Source organism: Coenobita brevimanus, chromosome 111 (genome assembly GCF_032717465.1).
Source record: "Coenobita brevimanus isolate Jiangsu-jjx chromosome 111, ASM3271746v2, whole genome shotgun sequence".
NCBI classification, from domain to species: domain Eukaryota; kingdom Metazoa; phylum Arthropoda; class Malacostraca; order Decapoda; family Coenobitidae; genus Coenobita; species Coenobita brevimanus.
Genome location: NC_137064.1, coordinates 2212075 through 2234274, shown reverse-complemented (window position 1 = coordinate 2234274; position 22200 = coordinate 2212075). Strand labels below are relative to the sequence as shown.

The 22200-nt window shown below is 42.8% G+C and overlaps 7 non-coding genes and 2 pseudogenes across 7 annotated transcripts; all 9 read left to right on the top strand.

The window, feature by feature from the left end:
* Positions 1 to 3926: 3926 nt before the first annotated feature.
* Positions 3927 to 4037, top strand: LOC145417927 (U5 spliceosomal RNA; annotated as a pseudogene).
* A 2020-nt stretch (positions 4038 to 6057) lies between these two features.
* Positions 6058 to 6172, top strand: LOC145417919 (U5 spliceosomal RNA). The gene has a single exon (XR_013900584.1). It is a non-coding gene; the product is annotated as a U5 spliceosomal RNA (small nuclear RNA).
* A 1601-nt stretch (positions 6173 to 7773) lies between these two features.
* On the top strand, positions 7774 to 7888 carry LOC145417923 (U5 spliceosomal RNA). The gene has a single exon (XR_013900588.1). It is a non-coding gene; the product is annotated as a U5 spliceosomal RNA (small nuclear RNA).
* Positions 7889 to 9257: 1369 nt separating this feature from the next.
* On the top strand, positions 9258 to 9372 carry LOC145417922 (U5 spliceosomal RNA). Its single transcript, XR_013900587.1, has one exon. It is a non-coding gene; the product is annotated as a U5 spliceosomal RNA (small nuclear RNA).
* Positions 9373 to 10735: 1363 nt separating this feature from the next.
* Positions 10736 to 10850, top strand: LOC145417921 (U5 spliceosomal RNA). The gene has a single exon (XR_013900586.1). It is a non-coding gene; the product is annotated as a U5 spliceosomal RNA (small nuclear RNA).
* Positions 10851 to 12214: 1364 nt separating this feature from the next.
* Positions 12215 to 12329, top strand: LOC145417918 (U5 spliceosomal RNA). Its single transcript, XR_013900583.1, has one exon. It is a non-coding gene; the product is annotated as a U5 spliceosomal RNA (small nuclear RNA).
* A 1399-nt stretch (positions 12330 to 13728) lies between these two features.
* LOC145417926 (U5 spliceosomal RNA) lies at positions 13729 to 13852 on the top strand (annotated as a pseudogene).
* Positions 13853 to 15166: 1314 nt separating this feature from the next.
* On the top strand, positions 15167 to 15281 carry LOC145417924 (U5 spliceosomal RNA). Its single transcript, XR_013900589.1, has one exon. It is a non-coding gene; the product is annotated as a U5 spliceosomal RNA (small nuclear RNA).
* Positions 15282 to 16685: 1404 nt separating this feature from the next.
* On the top strand, positions 16686 to 16800 carry LOC145417917 (U5 spliceosomal RNA). Its single transcript, XR_013900582.1, has one exon. It is a non-coding gene; the product is annotated as a U5 spliceosomal RNA (small nuclear RNA).
* Positions 16801 to 22200: the final 5400 nt, after the last annotated feature.

Genomic DNA, 22200 nt, shown 5'->3' with positions numbered 1-22200 from the left:
TGTGTGTGTGTGTGTGTGTGTGTGTGTGTGTGTGTGTGTGTGTGTGCGCGCGCGCGCCTCTCTCTCACTATCATACTCCAGGACTTGTACACTGTTCCACGTCAATAAAGTCATTACGGGTATATGCAATCCCTCCACGTATATATATATATATATATATATATATATATATATATATATATATATATATATATATATATATATATAATATTTTGCTTACATTTTGTTGTGGTGTGTTGAGAGAGAGAGAGAGAGAGAGAGAGAGAGAGAGAGAGAGAGAGAGAGAGAGAGAGAGAGAGCAACACAGGGAAGAAAGGGTTAAGGAGTGGCAAGTATGGACAGGTGGATCTTGTGACCTGTGATTCCCTTCAGCCCTCCATGACAATCCCCAGGGACGTGAGCGCAGTGTGAGCCTCAGAGAATGTTTGCCTTTGTTTCCTCTGTATTTTGCATCTTGACTCTTCACCTCACCTTCCAGCTGCTTTGTCTGCTTGTCCGACGGAATGCATTGCTTTTGGCTTGGGATGTATATTGTATGGCCATTCTAATGCTTTATTCTAAAATATAAACTTAGCAGACCTGCCTTCAATCGATCATAAAAAAAAATCTTGACACAGGTGAACAATGTTTTCACAATGAGCGATGCTCCTGTTCGTGTTGGTTTAAGCCAGTTTATTCAGAATTAATATTTCCCAACCATATGGTACATAAATCCTTCTTTATGGTTTTTCTGAGAGAAATAGCTGAGATTCACAAGCATGAGAATTTTACTAAAGAATTATTTCAAAAGATTCGTCCAGTGCTTTAAAGTGACAAGACAAAGCATACATAGATTATTTTATGATTGTGTGCACTCATTGCTTAATTCCCATATATATATATATATATATATATATATATATATATATATATATATATATATATATATATATATATATGTCTGAATGCATGCATGTACGCCCTCCGGAGCGACGGGGTAGGGGAGAGAAGAAAGGGGCTTAGGATTGACAAGTATGTCCCGGTGGACCTGATCTTGTCATTACCACTCCCTCAAAGCACACGTGTTTCTTTTTCTGTATTCCTCTCTCTCTCTCTCTCTCTCTTCTCACTCACTCACTCACTCTCTCTCTCTCTCTCTCTCTCTCTCTCTCTCTCTCTCTCTCTCTCTCTCCTTCCCTGATTTTGGCTTATGGTGAGTATTATCCTGTCCTTTCTAATGTTTTACTCCTTAAATGTTTTTGGCTGGACTTTCATATTCTAGAATATCAACATGCACACCTGTATGTATTGTGATATACCACAGGTAATAGTCTGTGTACACATATTAACTGCTGTAGCAATAAATAAAGCTTCCAACCATGGCGATCAATTTGGTGACGGTACTATGAGGGAAATATAAGCGCTCTCACACCTCCCCATTCTGCCCATCACCGTAGACCAATCAGGGACGAGAGAAGGAAAGCCTTTTCCTCAGTCCTCCCTGAGGGAGGCGCTTCTCCGCCACCTCTCGCTGTCGCGACTATAGACGTCAGAGAGGGATAGAGAATATAGTCGCGACAGCGAGAGGTGGCGGAGAAGCTCATCCCACTCTCTTCCCACTGGAATGTCTGTGATTGGTGGATGGTGGGATGGGAGGTGCGTGAGTGAGGTTAGGAGTCCATTTGATAACCAGTACAGGTGTACCGTCTAATCTGGAAAGACATCGTCACCTGCCTGGTGCTACTCTCTCTCTCTCTCTCTCTCTCTCTCTCTCTCTCTCTATGTATGTATGTACGTTTTTTCTAACATTTTGTTGTGATGTGTTTTCATTATATTTTATAATCTCTTTTTTCATGGTCTTGAAATACAGAAAATATTGTATTTATCATGCTGTACTTATGCAGTCAGTATCCTATTATAAGGCTCATCAAGTCATCCGTAATTCATCGCCGAATTTAATAACCTTAAATGTACTGCACCAGCCTTTCCCCTTCAACCCATCTCTGTCTGTCTGTCTGTCTGTCTGTCTGTCTCTCTCTCTCTCTCTCTCTCTCTCTCTCTCTCTCTCTCTCTCTCTCGCGAGTGAAAAAAGGAAACATAAGAGGGGTATTGATAAAGGATTTGATGTAGAAATAAGTTTCATAATACATAAGGAAGGAAGTTAAAATGAAAGGCAGCCAAGAGTGTGTGTGACCTGAGGAGGGAGGCTAATTCTCAAGGGACAATATATTCTGGTGTGTGTGTGTGTGTGTGTGTGTGTGTGTGTGTGTGTGTGTGCCCCTCTCTCACTATCATACTCCAGGACTTGTACACTGTTCCACGTCAATAAAGTCATTACCGGTATATGCAATCCCTCGACGTATATATATATATATATATATATATATATACTATTTTGCTTACATTTTGTTGTGGTGTGTTGAGAGAGAGAGAGAGAGAGAGAGAGAGAGAGAGAGAGAGAGAGCAACATAGGGAAGAAAGGGTTAAGGAGTGGCAAGTATGGACAGGTGGATCTTGTGACCTGTGATTCCCTTCAGCCCTCCATGACAATCCCCAGGGACGTGAGCGCAGTGTGAGCCTCAGAGAATGTTTGCCTTTGTTTCCTCTGTATTTTGCATCTTGACTCTTCACCTCACCTTCCAGCTGCTTTGTCTGCTTGTCCGACGGAATGCATTGCTTTTGGCTTGAGATGAATATTGTATGGCCATTCTAATGCTTTATTCTAAAATATAAACTTAGCAGACCTGCGTTCAATCGATCAAAAAAAAAAAAAATCTTGACACAGGTGAACAATGTTTTCACAATGAGCGATGCTCCTGTTCGTGTTGGTTTAAGCCAGTTTTTTCTGAATGAATATTTCCCAACCATATGGTACATAAATCCTTCTTTATGGTTTTTCTGAGAGAAACAGCTGAGATTCACAAGCATGAGAATTTTACTAAAGAATTATTTCAAAAGTTTCGTCCAGTGCTTTAAAGTGACAAGACAAAGCTTACATAGATTATTTTATGATTGTGTACACTCATTGCTTAATTCCCATATATATATATATATATATATATATATATATATATATATATATATATATATATATATATATATATATATGTCTGAATGCATGCATGTACGCCCTCCGGAGCGACGGGGTAGGGGAGAGAAGAAAGGGGCTTAGGATTGACAAGTATGTCCCTCAAAGCACACGTGTTTCTCTTTCTGTATTCTTCTCTCTCTCTCTCTCTCTCTCTCTCTCTCTCTCTCCTTCCCTGATTTTGGCTTATGGTGAGTATTATCCTGTCCTTTCTAATGTTGTACTCCTTAAATGTTTTTGGCTGGACTTTCATATTCTAGAATATCAACATGCACACCTGTATGTATTGTGATATACCACAGGTAATAGTCTGTGTACACATATTAACTGCTGTAGCAATAAATAAAGCTTCGAACCATGGCGATCAATTTGGTGACGGTACTATGAGGGAAATATAAGCGCTCTCACACCTCCCCATTCTGCCCATCACCGTAGACCAATCAGGGACGAGAGAAGGAAAGCCTTTTCCTCAGTCCTCCCTGAGGGAGGCGCTTCTCCGCCACCTCTCGCTGTCGCGACTGTAGTGTGCGTACAAGAAGGATATACAGATAATCTTGCTATTCGTTTGCCATCCAATATATTTCGTAATCACTGCGTTTTACATAATTTTAGCTGCTTCATATATGACTGACAATAATTAAAATGTTACAGTGTGTGTGCTCAGCGACACAAGCCATTAACAGCCCTGACAACAGCTACGCCTGGCTTTCTGTGTCTCAAGGGTGGCTGGCAGTACCATTCAGCCACAGGCAACTGGTCTAAACTCAAACGCCCCTAAGTTTTGTTTATAAATTTCATATCTCAGTATAGCTATGAATTTTTAAAACCTGTAATTCAGTTTCATATAAACCACCTAAACCAGCTCTGGCTTCCCTTCAAAACGCTTAAATCTTCCACCTTTCACTAAAGATTTCCGTGGAGGGGAACAACTCTGTTTTTTATTATTTAAGTTACTCTTCTTCGGCAGTTCATAATCCTAACAGTTTTCTTAGCGATCTGTTAGGAGGACGCTTTACTGTCCTCCTCTGTGTTACGTAAACCCTTCCAGTATCGCCCAAACTGCATGAATAACGCACACAAGGATATTAGCCAGTTATATCCAAGAATAAATCGCTAAGGGAGAGGTGTAGAAGTAGTACTGTAGTTGTTCACTTGGCAGTCTGGCCGAACAACCCCGAATTCCTAAGGAAGGCCACGGCCGAGACCGGGCTTTCCCCCAGAGCTCTCAAGGAATGTATGTTGTGTTGCTGGCGTACGTGACTGTGTGCAATGCAGTCTTCCGTAATGTGCTTAATAGTATGGGGTGCTGTGTTACATCCTGGACAGGCGTCAGCGACGAAGTCATCCAGCCTCTTCTAACTTAAGAGGGCTGAATGATGCACACATATCAGCCTGGCCAGGTGGACTCTGTCCTCACGAGGGAGATAAGATTTAGAAGGGTGGATATCAGGAGGCCGTGCATGCAGCTGTGTGTTGTCTTTAAGTGACTGAATGGAGTGGCGAGTGATTTGAGTAAGGATATGCTTCTGGAAGCTGGTCTGAGGCGGGAGAGGGGGGGAGAGATGACAGTATTTGTGCATGACATCGTGTTCTGGGTGATGTTTTGATGTTCCTTGGTGTGTGTGGATGTGCTGTCATGTAGTGTAGTGGATGTTGTGGGTTTGTCGAGGCTGCAGAGAGAATTTGGGTGCCTCTCATGTCTAGATGATCCTTGACTTTGAGGACTTTGGTTTCTTTCTTTGTAGGTGGTCTGTGGGTGTAGTAGCTGTGCAGCCTGTGATTATTTTTAGGGCCTTGTTCTGGATGGTCTGTAGAATGTTGTGTGTTTTAGTGAGCTTAGAAGCCCAAGCAGGGCTTGCTTAATTCATCACTGAACGTATATACTGTTTGTATACTGTGGTGATGGTTTCTTTGTTGTGTCCAAATGTTGTATGGGCAAGTGACCTCAATGCATAGAGTCTTGGTGTTAATTTATCTTTAATGTTTGTGATGTGTTGTTTAAATGACATTGATATTATGTATGTTACACAAAGGATTGTGTGTGTGTGTGTGTGTGTGTGTGTACGCGTGTGTGTGTGTGTGTATATGTGTGTGTGTGTGTGTACGGTAGAGGTGTTGTTTATGGTGAGGTGTGGAATGTGCTTGCGTTCTGCTGTCCAGTTTGTGAGAAGGGTCACTGTAGATTTGGCTGGGGCTATTTTGAGCCTGTTTGTGGTGAACCATTCGTGTAATGTGTTGAGGTAAGGTTGGAGGATGTGTGCGGCTGTGTTTGCGTTTTGGTGTGTACATGTAAGTGTTATGTCGTCTGCACAGGAAGCTACGTGTATTTGTGGTGTGTGGGGTGTTGGTATGTCGTGCATGTGTAGGTTAAGGAGTGTAGGGAGAGGTGTTAGGGAGCTTTCTTAACCACCGATTGTGTCTGGCTGGGTAGATGGGTGCAACAAGGGAATACTGACCGGCGTTATGTTTATTACCTGATATTAACTTACCTGATATTCATTAAGTGGGTTGCAACGTGGTAATCACCGAGTTTACCTGGGTGAATAGGTGAGTGCAACAAGGACATATTGACAAGCCTTATGTAACAAGTAGATGTAAGTTGGTAGAGCAATGGTGACTGCAGGTTAAAAATATACAGTTATCGAAGAGAGAGAGAGAGAGAGAGAGAGAGAGAGAGAGAGAGAGAGAGAGGAATCGAAGAGAGAGAGAGAGAGAGAGAGGGAGGGAGGGAGATAGTGCGTACAAGAAGGATATACAGGCAATCTTGCTGCTCATTTACCACTCAATATAACTCCTAATCGCTGCGTCTGACACACTTTTATCTGCGTCTTACATGACTGACAACAGTTAAAATGTTACAGTGTGTGTGCTCAGCGACACAAGCCATTAACAGCCCTGACAACAGCTACGCCTGGCTTTCTGTGCCTCAAGGGTGGCTGGCATTACCATTCAGTCACAGGCAACTGGTCTAAACCCAGACCCGCCAAAGTCAACTCTGGTTTCCCTTCAAAACGCATAAATCTTTCGCCTTTTACTAAAGATTTCCGTGGAGGGGAACAACTCAATGAGTCTAAAACAATTTTTTATTGGCCCTTAACTGGGCCTTATATAAATGATCCATCTCCGAGAGCTTAACATCCTTATTTTGAGGGATAGGGAGGGCACTGAGGGACGTTTGTATATCCTGGCAGCGAGTCACCCGATCGCATTAGCGCCACCACGTGAAGGCGTCCCTCTCCAGCACCGCCCACAGAAAGATTATACTGAATACGTCATCGGATTTACTGAGTTGGCACCCGATTATATATCTTGTCTGTAATGGAAATTTGTTAGTGTGCAAAGGTTGATGTATTTACTGCCTTCTTTTTTATTATTAATTTTACTTTAATAATCCAATCGGACTCTTCAAGAAAGTCAGTTTTAAAGTATTTCTTGTTCATCCGAGTATTTAACTGGGGACTTGGCCGTAACATAGTGATAGTTGCGGGACTTTGATATTATGTATGTTACACCAAGGATTGTGTGTGTAATTCACCGGGTCGGTCAGGATCACTTGATGGTCGTGATCGTCAGCTTTTACCCTCCCGGAAGGGAGCTGAGAGCTCATATAGTCCGATCTAAAGGCAAGGCTGTGACCTTCACACACGCACACACCCGTCCCCTTGCTCAAGGGGGACAGTAACCACCCACTTCGTCAGTGAAACTTTTCGCAACCTGAGCAAGGCGCGAACTCCCGTCTACCAGATGGCAAGCGAGAACGTTACCACTGCACCAGCGAGCGGTGTGTGTGTGTGTGTGTGTGTGGTAGGGGAGTATTGTTTATGGTGAGGTGTGGAATGTGATTGCGTTCTGCTGTTCAGTTTGTGAAAAGGGTCACTGTAGATTTGGCTGGGGCTATTTTGAGCCTGTTTGTGGTGAACCATTCGTGTAGTGTGGGGTAAAGTTGGAGGATGTGTGCGGCTGTGTTTGCGTTTTGGTGTGTACATGTAAGTGTTATGTCGTCTGCATAGGAAGCTACGTGTATTTGTGGTGTGTGGGGTGTTGGTATGTCGTGCATGTGTAGGTTAAGGAGTGTAGGGAGAGGTGTTAGGGAGCTTTCTTAACCACCGATTGTGTCTGGCTGGGTAGATGGGTGCAACAAGGGAATACTGACCGGCGTTATGTTTATTATCTGATATTAACTTACCTGATATTAACTTACCTGATATTCACTCACCTGATATTCATTAAGTGGGTTGCAACGTGGTAATCACCTTGTTTACCTGAGTGAATAGGTGGGTGCAACAAGGACATAATGACAAGCCTTGTGTAACAAGTAGATGTAAGTTGGTAGAGCAATGGTGACTGCAGGTTAAAAATATACAGTTATCGAAGAGAGAGAGAGAGAGAGAGAGAGAGAGAGAGAGAGAGAGAGAGAGAGAGAGAGAGAGAGAGAGAGAGGTATGGAGATAGTGCGTACAAGAAGGATATACAGGCAATCTTGCTACTCATTTACCACTCAATATAACTCCTAATCGCCGCGTCTGACACACTTGTATCTGCGTCTTACTTGACTGACAACAGTTAAAATGTTACAGTGTGTGTGCTCAGCGACACAAGTCATTAACAGTCCTGACAACAGCTACGCCTGGCTTTCTGTGCCTCAAGGGTGGCTGGCGTTACCATTCAGTCACAGGCAACTGGTCTAAACCCAGACCCGCCAAAGTCAGCTCTGGTTTCCCTTCAAAACGCATAAATCTTTCGCCTTTTACTAAAGATTTCCGTGGAGGGGAACAACTCAATGAGTCTAAAACAATTTTTTATTGGCCCTTAACTGGGCCTTATATAAATGATCCATCTCCGAGAGCTTAACATCCTTATTTTGAGGGATAGGGAGGGCACTGAGGGACGTTTGTATATCCTGGCAGCGAGTTACCCGATCACATTAGCGCCACCACGTGAAGGCGTCCCTCTCCAGCACCGCCCATAGAAAGATTATACTGAATACGTCATCGGATTTACTGAGTTGGCACCCGATTATATAGCTTGTCTTTGCTGGAAATTTGTTAGTGTGCAAAGGTTTTCTTTTTTATTATTAATTTTACTTTAATAATCCAATCGGACTCTTCAAGAAAGTCAGTTTTAAAGTATTTCTTGTTCATCCAAGTCTTTAACTGGGGACTTGGGCGTAACATAGTGATAGTTGCGGGACTTTGATATTATGTACAGTATGTTACACCAAGGATTGTGTGGTGTGTGTGTGTGTGTGTGTGTGTGTGTGTGTGTGTGTGGTAGGGGAGTGTTGTTTATGGTGAGGTGTGGAATGTGATTGCGTTCTGCTGTCCAGTTTGTGAGAAGGGTCACTGTAGATTTGGCTGGGGCTATTTTGAGCCTGTTTGTGGTGAACCATTCGTGTAGTGTGTTGGGGTAAAGTTGGAGGATGTGTGCGGCTGTGTTTGCGTTTTGGTGTGTACATGTAAGTGTTATGTTGTCTGCATAGGAAGCTACGTGTATTTGTGATGTGTGGGGTGTTGGTATGTCGTGCATGTGTAGGTTAAGGAGTGTAGGGAGAGGTGTTAGGGAGCTTCCTTAACCACCGATTGTGTCTAGCTGGGTAGATGGGTGCAACAAGGGAATACTGACCGGCGTTATGTTTATTACCTGATATTAACTTACCTGATATTCACTCACCTGATATTCACTTACCTAATATTCACTTACCTGATATTCATTAAGTGCGTTGCAACGTGGTAATCACCGAGTTTACCTGGGTGAATAGGTGACTGCAACAAGGACATATTGACAAGCCTTATGTAACAAGTAGATGTAAGTTGGTAGAGCAATGGTGACTGCAGGTTAAAAATATACAGTTATCGAGGAGAGAGAGAGAGAGAGAGAGAGAGAGAGAGAGAGAGAGAGAGAGAGAGAGAGAGAGAGAGAGAGAGAGAGAGAGAGAGTGCGTACAAGAAGGATATACAGGCAATCTTGCTACTCATTTACTGTCCAATATAGTTCCTAATCGCTGCGTCTGACACACTTTTATCTGCGTCTTACATAACTGACAACCGTTAAAATGCTACAGTGTGTGTGCTCAGCGACACAAGCCATTATCAGTCCTGACAACAGCTACTTCTGGCTTTCTGTTCCTCAAGGGTGGCTGGCAGTACCATTCAGTCACAGGCAACTGGTCTAAACCCAGACCCGCCAAAGTCAGCTCTGGTTTCCCTTCAAAACGCATAAATCTTTCGCCTTTTACTAAAGATTTCCGTGGAGGGGAACAACTCAATGAGTCTAAAACAATTTTTTATTGGCCCTTAACTGGGCCTTATATAAATGATCCATCTCCGAGAGCTTAACGTCCTTATTTTGAGGGATAGGGAGGGCACTGAGGGACGTTTGTATATCCTGGCAGCAGAGTTACCAGGTCATATTGGCGCCACCACGTGAAGGCGTCCCTCTCCAGCACCGCCCACAGAAAGATTATACTGAATACGTCATCGGATTTACTGAGTTGGCACCCGATTATATTTCTTGTCTTTACTGGAAATTTGTTAGTATGCAAAGGTTGATGTATTTACTGCCTTCTTTTTTATTATTAATTTTACTTCAATAATCCAATCGGACTCTTCAAGAAAGTCAGTTTTAAAGTATTTTTTGTTCATCCAAGTATTTAACTGGGGACTTGGGCGTAACATAGTGATAGTTGCGGGACTTTGATATTATGTACAGTATGTTACACCAAGGATTGTGTGTGTGTGTGTGTGTGTGTGTGTGTGTGTGTGTGTGTACGGTAGGGGAGTGTTGTTTATGGTGAGGTGTGGAATGTGATTGCGTTCTGCTGTCCAGTTTGTGAGAAGGGTCACTGTAGATTTGGCTGGGGCTATTTTGAGCCTGTTTGTGGTGAACCATTCGTGTAGTGTGTTGGGGTAAAGTTGGAGGATGTGTGCGGCTGTGTTTGCGTTTTGGTGTGTACATGTAAGTGTTATGTCGTCTGCATAGGAAGCTACGTGTATTTGTGGTGTGTGGGGTGTTGGTATGTCGTGCATGTGTAGGTTAAGTAGTGTAGGGAGAGGTGTTAGAGAGCTTCCTTAACCACCGATTGTGTCTGGCTGGGTAGATTGGTGGAACAAGGGAATACTGACCGGCGTTATGTTTATTACCTGATGTTAACTTACCTGATATTCACTTACCTGATATTCATTAAGTGGGTTGCAACGTGGTAATCACCTTGTTTACCTGGGTGAATAGGTGGGTGCAACAAGGACATATTGACAAGCCTTGTGTAACAAGTAGATGTAAGTTGGTAGAGCAATGGTGACCGTAGGTTAAAAATATACAGTTATCGAAGAGAGAGAGAGAGAGAGAGAGAGAGAGAGAGAGACAGTAATCGAAGAGAGAGAGAGAGAGAGAGAGAGAGAGAGGGAGAGGGAGATAGTGGGTACAAGAAGGATATACAGGCAATCTTGCTACTCATTTACCACTCAATATAACTCCTAATCGCTGTGTCTGACACACTTTAATCTGCGTCTTACATGACTGACAACAGTTAAAATGTTACAGTGTGTGTGCTCAGCGACACAAGCCATTAACAGTCCTGACAACAGCTACGCCTGGCTTTCTGTGCCTCAAGGGTGGCTGGCAGTACCATTCAGTCACAGGCAACTGGTCTAAACCTAGACCCGCCAAAGTCAGCTCTGGTTTCCCTTCAAAACGCATAAATCTTTCGCCTTTTACTAAAGATTTCCGTGGAGGGGAACAACTCAATGAGTCTAAAACAATTTTTTATTGGCCCTTAACTGGGCCTTATATAAATGATCCATCTCCGAGAGCTTAACATCCTTATTTTGAGGGATAGGGAGGGCGGCACTGAGGGACGTTTGTATATCCTGGCAGCGAGTCACCCGATCACATTAGCGCCACCACGTGAAGGCGTCCCTCTCCAGCACCGCCCACAGAAAGATTATACTGAATACGTCATCGGATTTACTGAGTTGGCACCCGATTATATATCTTGTCTTTACTGGAAATTTGTTAGTGTGCAAAGGTTGATGTATTTGCTGCCTTCTTTTTTATTATTAATTTTACTTTAATAATCCAATCGGACTCTTCAAGAAAGTCAGTTTTAAAGTATTTTTTGTTCATCCAAGTATTTAACTGGGGACTTGGGCGTAACATAGTGATAGTTGCGGGACATTGATATTATGTATGTTACACCAAGGATTGTGTGTGTGTGTGTGTGTGTGTGTGTGTGTGTGTGTGTGTACGGTAGGGGAGTGTTGTTTATGGTGAGGTGTGGAATGTGATTGCGTTCTGCTGTCCAGTTTGTGAGAAGGGTCACTGTAGATTTGGCTGGGGCTATTTTGAGCCTGTTTGTGGTGAACCATTCGTGTAGTGTGTTGGGGTAAGGTTGGAGGATGTGTGCGGCTGTGTTTGCGTTTTGGTGTGTACATGTAAGTGTTATGTCGTCTGCATAGGAAGCTACGTGTATTTGTGGCGTGTGGGGTGTTGGTATGTCGTGCATGTGTAGGTTAAGGAGTGTAGGGAGAGGTGTTAGGGAGCTTCCTTAACCTCCGATTTTGTCTGGCTGGGTAGATGGGTGCAACAAGGGAATACTGACCGGCGTTACGTTTATTACCTGATATTAACTTACCTGATATTCACTCACCTGATATTCACTTACCTGATATTCACTTACCTGATATTCATTAAGTGGGTTGCAACGTGGTAATCACCGAGTTTACCTGGGTGAATAGGTGGGTGCAACAAGGACATATTGACAAGCCTTATGTAACAAGTAGATGTAAGTTGGTAGAGCAATGGTGACCGTAGGTTAAAAATATATAGTTATCGAAGAGGGAGAGAGAGAGAGAGAGAGAGAGACTAATCGAAGAGAGAGAAAGAGGGATGGAGATAGTGCGTACAAGAAGGATATACAGGCAATCTTGCTTCTCATTTACCACTTAATATAACTCCTAATCGCTGCGTCTGACACACTTTCATCTGCGTCTTACATGACTGACAACAGTTAAAATGTTACAGTGTGTGTGCTCAGCGACACAAGCCATTAACAGCCCTGACAACAGCTACGCCTGGCTTTCTGTGCCTCAAGGGTGGCTGGCAGTACCATTCAGTCACAGGCAACTGGTCTAAACCCAGACCCGCCAAAGTCAACTCTGGTTTCCCTTCAAAACGCATAAATCTTTCGCCTTTTACTAAAGATTTCCGTGGAGGGGAACAACTCAATGAGTCTAAAACAATTTTTTATTGGCCCTTAACTGGGCCTTATATAAATGATCCATCTCCGAGAGCTTAACATCCTTATTTTGAGGGATAGGGAGGGCACTGAGGGACGTTTGTATATCCTGGCAGCGAGTCACCCGATCACATTAGCGCCACCACGTGAAGGCGTCCCTCTCCAGCACCGCCCACAGAAAGATTATACTGAATACGTCATCGGATTTACTGAGTTGGCACCCGATTATATATCTTGTCTTTACTGGAAATTTGTTAGTGTGCAAAGGTTGATGTATTTGCTGCCTTCCTTTTTATTATTAATTTTACTCTAATAATCCAATCGGACTCTTCAAGAAAGTCAGTTTTAAAGTATTTCTTGTTCATCCAAGTATTTAACTGGGGACTTGGGCGTAACATAGTGATAGTTGCGGGACTTTGATATTATGTATGTTACACCAAGGATTGTGTGTGTGTGTGTGTGTGTGTGTGTGTGGTAGGGGAGTGTTGTTTATGGTGAGGTGTGGAATGTGATTGCGTTCTGCTGTCCAGTTTGTGAGAAGGGTCACTGTAGATTTGGCTGGGGCTATTTTGAGCCTGTTTGTGGTGAACCATTCGTGTAGTGTGTTGGGGTAAGGTTGGAGGATGTGTGCGGCTGTGTTTGCGTTTTGGTGTGTACATGTAAGTGTTATGTCGTCTGCATAGGAAGCTACGTGTATTTGTGGTGTGTGGGGTGTTGGTATGTCGTGCATGTGTAGGTTAAGGAGTGTAAGGAAAGGTGTTAGGGAGCTTCCTTAACCACCGATTGTGTCTGGCTGGGTAGATGGGTGCAACAAGGGAATACTGACCGGCGTTATGTTTATTACCTGATATTAACTTACCTGATATTCACTCACCTGATATTCACTTACCTAATATTCACTTACCTGATATTCATTAAGTGGGTTGCAACGTGGTAATCACCGAGTTTACCTGGGTGAATAGGTGACTGCAACAAGGACATATTGACAAGCCTTATGTAACAAGTAGATGTAAGTTGGTAGAGCAATGGTGACTGCAGGTTAAAAATAAACAGTTATCGAAGAGAGAGGGAGAGAGAGAGAGAGAGAGAGAGAGAGAGAGAGAGACAGTAATCAAAGAGAGAGAGAGAGAGAGAGAGAGAGAGAGAGAGAGAGAGACAGAGACAGAGGGAGATAGTGCGTACAAGAAGGATATACAGGCAATCTTGCTACTCATTTACCACTCAATACAACTCCTAATCGCTGCGTCTGACACACTTTTATCTGCGTCTTACATGACTGACAACAGTTAAAATGTTACAGTGTGTGTGCTCAGCGACACAAGCCATTAACAGCCCTGACAACAGCTACGCCTGGCTTTCTGTGCCTCAAGGGTGGCTGGCAGTACCATTCAGTCGCCGGCAACTGGTCTAAACCCAGACCCGCCAAACTCAACTCTGGTTTCCCTTCAAAACGCATAAATCTTTCGCCTTTTACTAAAGATTTCCGTGGAGGCACTGGAGGGGAACAACTCAATGAGTCTAAAACAATTTTTTATTGGCCCTTAACTGGGCCTTATATAAATGATCCATCTCCGAGAGCTTAACATCCTTATTTTGAGGGATAGGGAGGGCACTGAGGGACGTTTCTATATCCTGGCAGCAAGTCACCCGATCACATTAGCGCCACCATGTGAAGGCGTCCCTCTCCAGCACCGCCCACAGAAAGATTATACTGAATACGTCATCGGATTTACTGAGTTGGTGTCCGATTATATTTCTTGTCTTTACTGGAAATTTGTTAGTGTGCAAAGGTTGATGTATTTACTGCCTTCTTTTTTATTATTAATTTTTACTTTAATAATCCAATCGGACTCTTCAAGAAAGTCAGTTTTAAAGTATTTCTTGTTCATGCAAGTATTTAACTGGGACTTGGGCGTAACATAGTGATAGTTGCGGGACTTTGATATTATGTATGTTACACCAAGGATTGTGTGTGTGTGTGTGTGTGTGTGTGTGTGTGTGTGTGTGTACGGTAGGGGCGTGTTGTTTATGGTGAGGTGTGGAATGTGATTGCGTTCTGCTGTCCAGTTTGTGAGAAGGGTCACTGTAGATTTGGCTGGGGCTATTTTGAGCCTGTTTGTGGTGAACCATTCGTGTGATGTGTTGAGGTAAAGTTGGAGGATGTGTGCGGCTGTGTTTGCGTTTTGGTGTGTACATGTAAGTGTTATGTCGTCTGCATAGGAAGCTACGTGTATTTGTGGTGTGTGGGGTGTTGGTATGTCGTGCATGTGTAGGTTAAGGAGTGTAAGGAAAGGTGTTAGGGAGCTTCCTTAACCACCGATTGTGTCTGGCTGGGTAGATGGGTGCAACAAGGGAATACTGACCGGCGTTATGTTTATTATCTGATATTGACTTACCTGATCTTAACTTACCTGATAATCACTTACCTGACATTCATTAAGTGGGTTGCAACGTGGAAATCACCTTATTTTCCTGGGTGAATAAGTGGGTGCAACAAGGACATATTGACAAGCCTTGTGTAACAAGTAGATGTAAGTTGGTAGAGCAATGGTGACCACAGGTTAAAAATATACAGTTATCGAAGAGAGAGAGAGAGAGAGAGAGAGAGAAATAGTGCGTACAAGAAGGATATACAGGCAATCTTGCTACTCATTTACCACTCAATATAACTCCTACTCGCTGCGTCTGACACACATTTATCTGCGTCTTGCATGACTGACAACAATTAAAATGTTACAGTGTGTGTGCTCAGCGACACAAGCCATTAACAGCCCTGACAACAGCTGCGCCTGGCTTTCTGTGCCTCAAGGGTAGCCGGCAGTACCATTCAGTCACAGGCAACTGGTTTAACCTAGACCCGCCAAAGTCAACTCTGGTTTCACTTCAAAACGCATAAATCTTTCGCCTTTTACTAAAGATTTCCGTGGAGGGGAACAACTCAATGAGTCTAAAACAATTTTTTATTGGCCCTTAACTGGGCCTTATATAAATGATCCATCTCCGAGAGCTTAACATCCTTATTTTGAGGGATAGGGAGGGCACTGAGGGACGTTTGTATATCCTGGCAGCGAGTCACCCGATCACATTAGCGCCACCACGTGAAGGCGTCCCTCTCCAGCACCGCCCACAGAAAGATTATACTGAATACGTCATCGGATTTACTGAGTTGGCACCCGATTATATTTCTTGTCTTTACTGGAAATTTGTTAGTGTGCAAAGGTTGATGTATTTGCTGCCTTCTTTTTTATTATTAATTTTACTCTAATAATCCAATCGGACTCTTCAAGAAAGTCAGTTTTAAAGTATTTCTTGTTCATCCAAGTATTTAACTGGGGACTTGGGCGTAACATAGTGATAGTTGCGCGACTTTGATGTTATGTATGTTACACCAAGGATTGTGTGTGTGTATGTGTGTGTACGGTAGGGGAGTGTTGTTTATGGTGAGGTGTGGAATGTGATTGTGTTCTGCTGTCCAGTTTGTGAGAAGGGTCTGTAGATTTGGCTGGGGCTATTTTGAGCCTGTTTGTGGTGAACCATTCGTGTAATGTGTTGGGGTAAAGTTGGAGGATGTGTGCGGCTGTGTTTGCGTTTTGGTGTGTACATGTAAGTGTTATGTCGTCTGCATAGGAAGCTACGTGTATTTGTGGTGTGTGGGGTGTTGGTATGTCGTGCATGTGTAGGTTAAGGAGTGTAGGGAGAGGTGTTAGGGAGCTTCCTTAACCACCGATTGTGTCTGGCTGGGTAGATGGGTGCAACAAGGGAATACTGACCGGCGTTATGTTTATTACCTGATATTAACTTACCTAATATTCACTTACCTGATATTCACTTACCTAATATTCACTTACCTGATATTCATTAAGTGGGTTGCAACGTGGTAATCACCGAGTTTACCTGGGTGAATAGGTGGGTGCAACAAGGACATACTGACAAGCCTTGTGTAACAAGTAGATGTAAGTTGGTAGAGCAATGGTGACTGCAGGTTAAAAATAAACAGTTATCGAAGAGAGAGAGAGAGAGAGAGAGAGACAGTAATCGAAGAGAGAGAGAGAGAGAGAGAGAGAGAGAGAGAGAGAGAGAGAGAGAGAGAGAGAGAGAGACAGTAATCGAAGAGAGAGAGGGATGGAGATAGTGCGTACAAGAAGGATATACAGGCAATCTTGCTACTCATTTACCACTCAACATAACTCCTAATCGCTGCGTCTGACACACTTTTATCTGCGTCTTACATGACTGACAACAGTTAAAATGTTACAGTGTGTGTGCTCAGCGACACAAGCCATTAACAGTCCTGACAACAGCTACGCCTGGCTTTCTGTGCCTCAAGGGTGGCTGGCTGCACCATTCAGTCACAGGCAACTGGTCTAAACCCAGACCCACCAAAGTCAACTCTGGTTTCCCTTCAAAACGCATAAATCTTTCGCCTTTTACTAAAGATTTCCGTGGAGGGGAACAACTCAATGAGTCTAAAACAATTTTTTATTGGCCCTTAACTGGGCCTTATGTAAGTGATCCATCTCCGAGAGCTTAACATCCTTATTTTGAGGGATAGGGAGGGCACTGAGGGACGTTTGTATATCCTGGCAGCAGAGTTACCAGGTCATATTAGCGCCACCACGTGAAGGCGTCCCTCCAGCACCGCCCACAAAGAGGAAGATTATACGGAATAATACATCAGATTTATTGAGTTGGCACCCGATTTTGTTTCTTGTCGTTAATGGAAATTCATTAGTAAGCAAAGGTCGATGTATTACTGTTTTTTTTTTTTTTTTTTTTTTTTTTTTATAATGCAATCGGACTCTTCAAGAAAGTCTGTTTTAAAATATTTCTTGTCCACCCAAGTATATAACTGGGGACTTGGGCCTAACATAGTGATAGTTACCGGATATTTTCAAAGAGAAGATTGAGACTTTGAAATCATTGCTTGTCTGCATGGCCCACTTGCAGACGATAGGTTCTGATCTATGCCTCCTCCTCCTCCTCCTCCTCTTTCTTCTTCTTCTTCTTCTTCTTCTTCTACTACTACTACTACTATAATTACTACTTTTTCTCCATCTTCTTTTCTTTTTTCCTTTTCTCTTCCTTCTTATCAGGTAGGTAGGAGAAGTACTGGTATGGTTCTCAAAGGCTCGTATTTTGGCCGGATAGGAGGAGGTTCCCTAGCACATCTTCCTTAGCGATTTATTTTTGGATATGGCTGGGTAATATCCTTTTGTACAGTACGTTAGCTATGCAGAGTATGGCGATGTTGGAAGGGTTTATTAGCTAGACTAGGGCGGTAAAGTGTAATGAGCAAAATAAATCGCTTAGGAAAAGGTGTTTGGGAGCTTCTACAACTGACGAGCATATCACAGGAAATATTAAAATGTGTGTCCATGAAAGTGATAAGATTTCGATAATATTAATCTGGGGTTCCGCCATTTTTTTAACAAACGAAACAGAGGAAGAAAAAATAAATGAATTAAAAAAAAATAATCCATACACCAGATTACAGGATTGATGCGATAGGGATTATAATGGGTCTTTGGCTTCAGGATTCCAGGATTTCAGACGGGCAGATTCAGAAATATTCTCCCCCCCCAACCCCCACCCCCTCTCATGTGCGGTGCTGCAGTTATGGGGGTTCGAAGAAGGGGGAGAGGAGTTGGGGGAGCTACCGTCGTCACTTTGCCCCCTATCCCCTCCCCCCGACTAGGAAATGTGTGTGTGTGTGTGTGTGTGTGTGTGTGTGTGTGTGTGTGTGTTAGCCACGAATCCATACATAAGTGCACACGTTCACATTCCCTGTGTATGTATGAGTGTGTCTGTGTGTAGATGTGTATTGAGTGTTACATTTTTCCTCATACCCTAGGACCACCAGCACACACACACACACACACACACACACACACACACACACACACACACACACACACACACACACACACACACACACACACGCACGCACGCACGCAATTACACGCCTTCATCTGCACTCAGGTCGAATCTCGTGTTACGCGTGGTTGTTTAGCAAAAAGGAAAATTGCCAGGAGAGGAGCAAGACTGAGGCGAATGACATAATTGACTGCTGGGAGGCTGAGAGAGAGAGAGAGAGAGAGAGAGAGAGAGAGAGAGAGAGGAAAGAGAAAAAAAAAACGCGAGCCAAGAGAGAGGGACAGGGAAGCACCAGACCACCCACATGTAACAAAAGCTTCTCTTGGTCACAGTTATCAAAGAAGTAGAAATTACAGAGACAAGGAGAGAAGGAATTGATATTATAGGGACGGAGCCTAAAAGAGTTTGGAATTTAGTTATAGGTATTAACAGGACAGAGAAGAAGGACTGTGATTATTAGATATTATGTATGTGTCCATAAGAACTAGTATTGTCGTAATGGCTACCTGTCTTTCTGTCTGTTTTGTTATTTATTTACCTGTCTCTTTATCCATGCGTCTATGTCTGTCTGTCTACCTACCTATCTACTGTCTATCTATCTCTCTACCTGTCTATCTATCCATCTATCTATCTGTATCCATCTGTCTGTCTGTCTGTATCCGTGAATTCATCTATCTTTAAATCCATCCACCTGTGTGTCAATTTACCTGTCTCTCTATGTATCCACCGCTCAACTAATTTACCTCTCAGTCAATCTGTCTATCTATCTGCCTACCTATGTATCTATCAACCTACATATAGCAGCAAAAGGAATTATCAGCGTAAACTCAGAGGCCTTAAAACTGACAACACAAAATTATCAAACCTGAAAATATAACACATTCCTTCAACCCAATTACATTTTTTTTTTCATTATTTTCCTGCCGACCTTGGACGATTTTATTCAGCCGAGGAGGGACGTTTTTCTTTCTTTCTTTTCTCTCTTCTTTTTTCTTTTTCTTTTCATCTCTTTCTTTTCTCTTTTCTTTTTTCTTTCTTTTTTCTTTTTCTTTCTTTTCTCTTTTCTTTCATTCTTTTCTCTTTATCTTTTTTCTTTCTTTTTTCTTTGTTTTCTCTTTTATCCTTTCTTTTTTCTTTCTTTTTTATTTTTTCTTTATTCTCTTTTCTTTTTCCTTTCTTTCTTTTCTCTTTTCTTTTTTATTTCTTTCTCTTCTCTTTTTTTTCTATCTTTCCTCTTTCCTTTTTTCCTTTTCTCTTTTTTCTTTCTTTTTTCTTTTCTCTTTTCCTTTTTTTTTCTTTTCTCTTTCCCTTTTTATTTCTTTTTTCTCTTTTCTTTTTTCTTTCTTTTCTCTCTCTCTCTGTTTTATTTTATTTTTTTTTACTGGAGGGGTTGCATATATCCATTATTAACTCTCTTTTTTTCCGTCTTAAATTTAATAAAACCGTGTGGCGTAGTCCTTTCATCTTAACCTGGCCTAGATATTTGTCCTTCCTGTATCTCCGTGGGCTTCAGTGGCAAAATAAGAAAATACCGTGGCGCTCCATCCTCCACGTAGCACTTCTTCGTGACTAGCATCATATTCTAGTGCTAATCTGTTGCTATGACTCCGCGTTCAAGATGAAGAGATGGAAATTATAGGCCAAGTTAGAGTAAAATGAGTATAGGAATAAATAGTACAAGTATTATCTTCCATTTCCTGCTTTCCTATCGTTGTGTTTGGCAGAGAGAATAGTTACCTTAGTTATATTCTTTTCTGTAACAAACATCGTCGACAGGACCAATAGGGCTGTTGCTGTTTGCTTTCCATTGTACTCCACCCCTCCACTTCATCTTCGGTCCTCTCCTCTCCCCCTCTACCTCACACATACACTCTTCTAGTCAGTCTCTCTAGGCAGACTCAGAAATAGACCAGCAAAATTAACGTGGCCAAAATACTATAGAATATACAACAGACATTACCATTTCATTAGCGCACTTCATTAACGCCAAAATCATGCATAGTACAAAAAGAAAAGAATAATTATTACCAAAAAAATAAAGACAAACTAGACACCAACAGAATCCAATACCTCCAACGTGACTATCCAGCAGCAGAGACGCATGTAAGGTATAGAGTGATTCCAGGGCTTATTTCACGGGGATGGCATTGAAGCAGACGTGAGGGTTTGGGAAATGTAAAATAGTTGGCCCGGGGGGAATCAAGAGAGTCATAGGGCTTCTCTCAGGGCATAGAAAACGGGCATCACAGGTGGCTGGGATGGGCGCTTGATGGAATTCCCCCCCCCATTTCCTTCCTCTCTCTCTCTCTCTCTCTCTCTCTCTCTCTCTCCTGAAGGTGTCATAGTGAATTTTGGACGATGCCAGAAGTCTTGATAAAACTGGTGATTTTATTTTACTTTATTTTTACCTCAGCAGGGCAAGGTAAACGGATGTATATGTATATTTACCTGTGTCTGTTTATTTGTGTACAAGATATCTCATAACGTTGTTGTCGGATTCCACTGAAATTTGGTGAGTAGGTGGGCATGGGGTCAAGGAAGAATTGATTAGATTTTCAAGTGGTAACGAATCCGGATGCAGGAACAAATCATAAACTTACAGGCGTTGCGGGAGGTATGCGCTTACTGAGATCGTGAAGCAGGGTACACAAGGACCCTAGAATTAATCATGTGAGACCGTAAAAGTATTCGTCTGGTAGGAGAGAGGAATTACAAGACTTTATAATAAATCTTTCTGGCGTTGGCGGTGGTATGTGGTTCCTGGTTGCTTTCTTGTTTTTTGTGTGTGGATGACCAGAGGCGAGAATGAAAAACATAGGTTAATTTATTTACCAAGGTCAGAGAGAGAGAGAGAGAGAGAGAGAGAGGCACACACACACACACACACACACACACACACACACACACACACACACACACACACACACACACACACACACACACACACACACACACACACACAATTAGACACCCCACGGTTACCCCATCCTTCCATGTAATTGCCCAGACTTGCCCTACCCTCGCTACCCCCACCTTCCTCTACCCTCGCTACCCCCACCTTCCCCTCTTCCCCACGCCAGTACCGTCCCTTCCACAGCCCCTCTAATTGACAGGTGAGGCACAAAGGTGAGACAGGTGGCCAGACGGTTTACACAGGTGAGGTCTTTCCCTAATAAAATCGTCTGGGAGTAGCGATTTTTTTTTTACTCTACCTGGGCCCAAAATTGCCTTCCCTCCATCTTGAGTGCCATGTAACGATAGATTAGCACTTGACTATGATGCTAGTCACGAAGAAGTGATATGGAAAGGATGTGGAACCCAGTACTGTGTTTTTATATTTTTTTCTCTTTTTTCCCAGCCACTGAGCTACGTGAAATAAGCTGCGAAATGACGAAAATCTGGGCCAAGTTAAGTTAAAAGGAGTGTATATAGAATGCAATATACCTGAGCTCCTCGTTGTGAAGGGGTACAAGGTAGATGCAGGTGTATATGGGTGTTGTAGGGGATGGGGAGCCGGGGGGGGGGGGTAGGTAAGGGCAGATATGGGAGGAAGTGTATGTGAAAATTCTGCTTTAAGTGTATAGATAGATAGGTAAATAGATAGATAGATAGATAGAGTAGATAGATAAATAGATAGATAGATAGTGTGTTTATGCTAAGCTTAGTAAGTGCGTGTATTATGTGTGACCTTGTATTTCTGTGTGTGTGTGTGTGTGTGTGTGTGTGTGTGTGTGTGTGTGTGTGTGTGTGTGTGTGTGTGTGTGTGTGTGTGTGTGTGTGTAACAACTTCAACTTCTGGGGCATGTTTACATTTGTGTGTGCATGTATGTCTCTGTACCTGTTTTATGTATGCGTGTCAACTTTGCATGTACACATAGCCAGTGGTCGTGTAGCCATATATCATGTGCGACCTTGTTTTCCTGTAACTCCTTGTGTGTGTGTGTGTGTGTGTGTGTGTGTGTGTGTGTGTGTGTGTGTGTGTGTGTGTGTGTGTGTGTGTGTGTGTGTGTGTGTGTGTGCGCGTGTG